Source organism: Lathamus discolor, chromosome 3 (assembly GCF_037157495.1).
Source record: "Lathamus discolor isolate bLatDis1 chromosome 3, bLatDis1.hap1, whole genome shotgun sequence".
Taxonomy (NCBI): domain Eukaryota; kingdom Metazoa; phylum Chordata; class Aves; order Psittaciformes; family Psittacidae; genus Lathamus; species Lathamus discolor.
Window position 1 is genome coordinate 114890598 of NC_088886.1, and position 7500 is coordinate 114898097.

General features: G+C 38.8%; 1 protein-coding gene across 4 annotated transcripts in view; it reads left to right on the plus strand.

The window, feature by feature from the left end:
* The window catches only part of ZEB2 (zinc finger E-box binding homeobox 2), a 116674-nt gene that overhangs the window by 74761 nt on the left and 34413 nt on the right, over positions 1 to 7500 (plus strand). Inside the window, exon 1 of one of the 4 annotated variants that reach the window (XM_065671254.1) lies at positions 7359 to 7500. This exon is cut by the window's right edge and continues 25 nt beyond it. The exons of the other annotated variants lie outside the window; for them this stretch is intronic. The gene's annotated coding sequence lies outside the window, so the exon portion shown is untranslated. Of the gene's footprint in view, positions 1 to 7358 lie in introns of those variants that run through there. 4 annotated transcript variants of the gene reach the window in all.

Here is a 7500-nt window from a genome sequence, read left to right on the forward strand (position 1 = left end):
GATGTGCAGTGTACAGCCGTGTGTTCCCAGGTTTTGGTCAAGGTCCCAAGGGGTCTGTGCTGAAACCTAAGGTGAGAGGAATTGGGAGCATGCTAGTCATCTGTTTTGTTAGCAGTATATCAGAAACCATGTCACTTGTTTCTAGTAAGTACTTCCCACTTAGAATTACTGTTGCAGCTGAAGTTTTGTAGTAATAGGGATTTATCCTGTACATCAAATGCTTGCCTCTGGTGCCACTTGTGTCCATTTACAAAGGGTCTTTCTGTTCACATTGGGTAATCCAGGTGCCACTCTCATATAAAAAGAATGTTCTGTGATATTTTAGAACTTCTCCTGGCAGTCGTGTGGATGCTAATACCGGTGTACTTAGTGGGCCACCATTTGAATTATGTCTGTAAATATAGATTTACATAGCACATAACGACAGCTTTGAAGGCTAAATCTCATTTGACAATCTTAAAGGATTTCAGGAAACATTTCTCTGGATTTTTTTTAGCAATAAAATTTTCAGCCTACAACATTTGGATAATTCTACCTTTCCTCCCACCTGCCTACCTAATAGATAGATATATGCAACAGCTCCTCTGCCATTGTGTTAACAGTGGATTTGACTTCTTTGAGAATGAAGAAGTTGACTCATTTGACAAGGACATACAAACCACATATCCACAACCACTCAGCCACCATCCCAGTCTTTTTCTGACCAGAGGAAAAAAAAAAAAATTGCTTTCTTGCTCTACATTTACTTGGTGTGAGTAAGAGACAATTTTCTCCCCCCCCCCCCCCCCTTTTTTTTTCCCTATAAAATACATCCTAGGTGAATAATTGTAGGACAATTTGTTTTTTACCTATGAAGTCCCCTTCAGGCTACAGAGCTGGGGGCTACCATCCCAGGTACTCATACTTCCCTCATAAACACAGGAACCTGACAAATTCTTCTACCAGCTGGAGGAGAATTATTCTGCTTGAAATTATAAACTTAAATCCTTCCAGGGAGATGGTGGGAGAGCTGGGTTCCTAAGAAATAATCATGTTCAGCTGTTGTAGCTCTGCTTGGGCATGACACCATTGTACAATCTGTAATGCAGGTCCTTCCCAGCAAGAGTGAAATCTGAATAGGCTGATAGACACGTAAGGTGGATAAATTGCAATTTCTTATCTTTCAGAAAATGCCATGTCCATATATTTCGACAGAAATTATCCTTCACTGAAGAAGTTATACTATATAGCAAGACTGCCACTTTTCTCAGGACTCTTAAAGAACATGAGATTGTATTCTCTAAAAAGTTGTACACAAAAATGCGTAGACCTCAGAAAACAAATTTTTCTTTAGTTAAGAATATTTTCTTTCTACATAAAAGCTAAAACCAATAATGAAAATAATAAAAGTATCTTTGGGACAAAAGATACTAGACAGCGATGCACAGTTCCAGCTCTCCTTTCATCTTCTCTATCCCTCATCATCAGTCACTGCAGTGAAGAAGGAAAACTATCAGACTTGGGACTGTTCTAGTCCAGTAAAAGCTTTGATTTTTTAAAATTTATTTATTTTTTTGTTTTACCCCTGCTACAGTTCTTAGGCATACTGCATATGAGTTATCACTACTACTACACTCCAAACAGTCAGGGAAAGGAAAGGGGGTAAAATATTCACCTCCAAAGTCAATGCTGAATGAAGCTATACATCTGTATTTCTCTTTCAAGGACATTATCAAAACTTGTGGAGGCAAAGCCATCCACTGCAAACCATGAGGCTGTATAGATTTTAAGGTAATAAAGCTAACATAACTGTCAGTCTCCAAACTGAAACCATGGTAGCCTTTTTAACTAAAGAGAAAGTTATTTTTTCTTTTCTGAAGAGGTTTCTTCTTCAAAGACCCTATTGATGAGAAGGTAGAAGGAAACCTGACATCAGTTTGGATTCTTCCCAGCCTACCTTCAGGCATCTCTTTCTACTGCTTCTTTCATGGAGGCACTCAAGTCTTAGTGTGACAATTTAAAAAATATGAAGCCTCTGGGCTATTATGAATTTCTGTCCCCAGAGAGAAACACAGCACAAATCTGACACGCTAGAAGACTCAGAGGAATGGTCTATTTTCTATTACTTTGAGACGGTCAGCTTGAAACTGAAGGTGATATTGATGGGGGGGTGAAACACATATCAGTTTTTACAATGGGTAACTCCTAACTGTGTTGGAGTACTTGTGGGGCTTTCAGAAAAACGGGGAAGTGAGGAAAGAGGTATAAAGATGAGAGTGAGAAATAAGAAAGAGAGGAATGATGGAGGATATGTTGGCAGATGTCAATGGACAGCTTGGGTGATTCTGTGGATGACATGTGTTTTCCAGACAGAACAATGGCATCCAAACTGCTAATCAGAACACAGGGTTGGCTCCGTCTCTCTGCTGTAAATCTTACATTCTTCTGTCTTTTCTGCAGCCAGATTTCTCAGTCAGTCAGTCAGTAGAAAAAGCAGACCAAATTCTGTAGTTATCTGGAGCCTTTTTCATAGATTCATAGAATGGAAGAGTTTGGAAGAGACCTTAAAGATCACCTAGTTCCAACCCTTCTGCAGCAGGCAGGGGCACCTTTCACCACACCATGTTTCTCAAAACCCCATCCAAACTGGCCTTGAAGTCAATTAATTATTGAATAATTATTAAAGTCAATGAAATGGTTTAAAATTACTGTGAAAGTAAAAGGAAGGTAATTGAGCCAAAATGCAGATATGAAAATACCAGTGATTCCTCCTATGTAGGATTTCTCCTATATAACCCCAAATAAATGTTGTGAACTAGGAACTCTGCAGCCACAGCCATTCTTTTTTTCTAGTCCTACCAAACCTAGAATATGGGAACAAACACATGCCTACTAATCAGGGACAGGAGTCAAATTGTAATAAATGTCATTAAATCTGGGAGAGCCCCTCACTAGTGCTTACAACTGTTCATCCATCATTTCTTATTCACTTGTCTTTTCAGTCCTCAGAAAGATTAGACTATTATTTTTAAACTATATCAGTAGGGTAACTTCAAGAATAGTCCTGTTCTTTATGTCTAAAGAATAAGAAAAGCAGATTTTGTGCAGGGAAAGAGAAGTGCTAAAATATTAAGCTGCAGTATTACAGAGAGATGCTTTTTTTCTTGACATTTGATTCCTCGTAAGGTAATGTATTTGTAATTTCTTAAGACTTATGAAATGTGTCCTTAAATACTTAAAAATCATCAAAATTAGATCAAGGATACAGTTAAGCAACAAAAACATTTTGTTAAACATCAGGAACATTAGGGTCATACCAACTCCATACTCATTTAAAAAGGGCAACAAAGCTGGTGAAAGGTCTGGAGAATGAGTCTTACGCATAACAGTTCAGGGAACTGAGGTTGTTTAGTCTGGAGAAGGGAAAGCTCAGGGAAGACACTTTATTGCTGTCTACAATTACCTGAAAAGAGGTTGTTGGGAGATGGTGTTCGGTTTCACCTCCCAAGTAACAAGCGACAAGACAAGAGGTAACGGCTTCAAGCTGCACCAGGGGAGGTTTAGATTTGATATTGGGAAAAATTCATTCACAGAGTGATCAGGCATTGGAACAGGCTGCCCAAGGAAGTGGTGACATCACCATCCCTGAAGTGTTCAAAAACCATGTAGATGAGGCCCCCCATGACACGGTTTAGTAGCGGTCTTGGCAGTCCTGGGGTAATGGTTGGACTTGATGATCTTAAAGGTCTTTTCCAACCTAGTTGATTCTATGATTCTATTTCAAGCAAAAAATGAAGGTATATTGTCTTCCTCCAGGCTATGCTTTTGTATCTCCTGTGAACAAGCTCTATAATCTACTGGGAGAAAAGGCTATCTTGAAGGATAAATAAATAATCCATTATTTATATTTCTAAAAGCATTCATCTGTGCTTTTAATGCTGTGTAACCGCTTAAAAGTGCGTATTCAGCAGAGAAACTCCAGTCTGGGAATCTAGCGTATGTGATTTAATCGACGCCCTCAAGATTCATAGAAAGACAAATCTGTGCGTGGTCATCAGCATCCAAGAAGCTGGCCTATCACTTCAGTGCAGAGACAGCCATAAGGATAGCAGAGATTGGTTGACCACACAGTTGCCAAAATTAATGTCTCCCAGTCAAGATATATAAACCTTGATGCATCCTATTGTCATTAGCTGAAACAAGGAAACAAACACTTACTGAGAAAAAAAGCCAAGAGAGAGCCAAGAGCCTTACTAATGTGTAATATGTCTCACCTGACAGTGCAACTTGAGTAACAGGCTCAGGACTCTAGCTAATAGAGTAGAAAAAATAAATAGAAAAAATATAAATTAATAGAAAAAATATAATTTACCTGCATAATACAGGAGCACTGCTTGTTATTGGAGCTTTTTATTGGAGTTCAAAATAGTATTGCAGTCTCTTTTTGAAGCCTGTAATGGGCTTGTTATTGGGGTTCAAAATACTACCATAATCTCTCGTTGAAGTCTGTAGTGGGTTTAACTATTTTAACTAGACACGTACTCCATAGCTCTTATGTGTAAAAGCAACTTGGTGGGGTGAGACACAGGCCTAAGCATTGACTTTTAGGCTTCAGGACCAAGCAATTCTTAAGGTGTACGTTTCAGATTTTTCTGTGTTTCTTCCCTGCTAGTATGAGATCTTAAGGACAGTTGATGTCCTGCCTGTTGGGAAAATTTTGTCTTTTGAATCCTGAGTCACCTTATTTGTGGAGTTTGCATCCTGATGGTACATCCTATTAGAATCACCATTCCCATACCAATTATGGTTGCCTGAAAAATTTCTAAAAATGCTTTTTTATTGTCTATGTACCTTCCCTGAAAACAGTCTTTATTCTGATGGGAACAGAGTGGGTGTACCCTAAGCTTCCTGTCATATCACTTGTATTGTCTTCGTTTCTCTTAGGATGAGAGACACTCATTAGTAATAGAACAGAGAAGATAACAATTACACACACACAAAAAGCAGGTAAGGTCTCTTCTGTTTAGAGTCTGCAGATGACAAAAGCAAGGAAATGCAAGGGTAATGCTATTAGTTCATTCTCAGATTTTATCATTTATACTTACTGTGCTACACAGTGTTATGACTATTAGAGGGTTCTGTTATCTACAGAGTAAGAAATCATTAACCCCCCCAGACTCTATCTACCTGAAGGATTTTTCCTTAAATACTTTGCATACACCAAGCTGAAATACATGGTCATGGCTTGGGAATGTTGGAAGAAACCAGTTACTTCTCTCCTGTTTCCAGGCTTGGCCAGACAGCAGGGTGCTCCTGAGGCTTCTCCCGTGGTTTTTCCTCTGGTCACCCCACTGGCCACTCCTGGCCGGGGCTGTCAGTATGTAGATAGATCATGATGAGTGTGCAATTCTTCACATGGGGTTGAAACAGAGTTTTCATTGTCCTTCGAGAAGAGCGTATTTTTGTACTTAGGTATACACTTTCACTTTTAGCTCGCTTGGCAAATTAATTGTCACCGTTGAAAAATCACTTACCCTTATGTTACAGAAAAAACAGGGAGTGGTATCACTGGTGACCTGGCCATCTAGCACACCTGAAATGGTGGGGAGTTTCTCAAAATGTTAACCCCAGTGCCTTGACCAAGGCTATACAGAATGGGCCAGAACAGCAGGAGCCCAGCCATCCCCATCCCATGGCATGACACATGCTGCCTTTCCCGTCCCTTATTCTGCAGTGAGCCGTTTGCATAAATTCCTTGCAGATCAGGGAGAAAATTGATCCTCTACTTTTCAGTTCCCTTCTTTTACTGGTTGTCACAACCTTAACAGTACTTGACATCAATGGGAGTTACATTGTGGATTGGGGCAGTGTTTGGCCCTTAAGCATAGTTTTTGCATGTTAATACATTAGCAACTGATGTCTTATTTGTTCAGTAACTGACAGAATAATGTACAGAAAGCACGTAAGTATGAAAAGGGGCTAGTTAGGTAATGTTGAGCAGAACATCCTCAAGACAACACTGCAACCACTGTATTTCAAATGTCAGGTTAATTATTATCAACATTTAAATGTTAGTGTGGGCCATTTTTAGTACTGAAAATTTTTCAACAGGTACCATTATGAAAAGAAAATGTCACACATAGTTCTGCCATTGCATTGTTCAACAAAGTACATAAACCAAGGAAATTCTTTCTAGAGATAGAAAAAGAACAACTTGTTTGTTTAAATCTGACTGTAAAATTAATGTGTCTGATGATATTATTTGAGGTATCATTTATTTTAAGAAGATATGGAGAAGGTTTGCTAGAATATAACAATTTCAACTGAAAATAATGCTTGTCAGAGCTAAAGCCAGACCCTTTTATATACAGTATTTTTGAGATTTGTACCTGTGTGGGTCCCAGTTGTTCTGGATGCAGCTGAAGTCTGAGCTGTGTACTTTCTGATAACCCCTTTACAGAAAACGAAACTTGAATATGATTCAGCACAAAATGGAAGGCAATGCCAATAATTCAGATACTCCTTCTCTGTTCTGGTCCATGCGCTACCGTGTAAACATAGCGTTAAATGGCAAATAACACTGTAGTCTAGGACAGTACCTGTGTGTAATTTAGTATGCTTTGCTACTGTAACTGTTATATAGAATTATCACTAATTCCTGTGAAGTTTTGGATACCAGCATTGGTCTCAACATATATTACTGCCCTTTAGTTGGCTTTTTGTTACTCCTTGGAGTCAGCTGTAAAATAAGCATCTGTTTTCAGTCAGACATCAGGGTGTTTTCCCTCCTGTTCATTGAGTTGTAGGAAGGACTTCTTTGGGTCCTTCTCTGTGGACTTGAAGTAACTTGTTTTCTTGCTGTCTCTATAGCTCCATTGCATGTACAAATTTTGGGCAAAGCTTGAAGTTGCTTGCTTGACCTAGTGGAAAGAACAGATTCTGAAGTTAGGATGCATTGTGTAGGAGGACTTTCATTTCTCGACACTGAATACAACTTTATGCATCATAAGTGCAAAAATAGTAATCAGCTTGAAATGCATTGTGTGCTTTGCCCAGTGACCCACATTTAGAGAAACTATTGCAAATTATCATATTTATTTTGAAAAAGATATCCTTTCTGTTTTTCTGTGAAGGCAGAGCTAGACTGCTGAGGTATGTTTGTGTTGACAATGGTGACAAAAGTTAACTTCTGAAAACTGGAAAGGAAAGGCTGTGATGTATTATATTAAATTTCACATTGTAAGGCTTTTTTTTTTTTTTAATATTTCTGTGTCTTATTTGACCCACAGAAACAGCAAACACATTCATTTAGTCACCAAACTTTGCAAAAATTTGAAGAAAAGAAAAATCCCCTGGCATGAGCATTGGTGAAACACACGTAATTAGTGTGTAGAAAGATCCCCGCAGCCTTGTTTCACCCATGTGAATAATTACTGCTGCTGTTTAAAATTGTTCTACCTGTATGATGAATTACATCAAGGGACTGCGTTGTGGACATGGGCATCCTTGGCTAATGCAGCT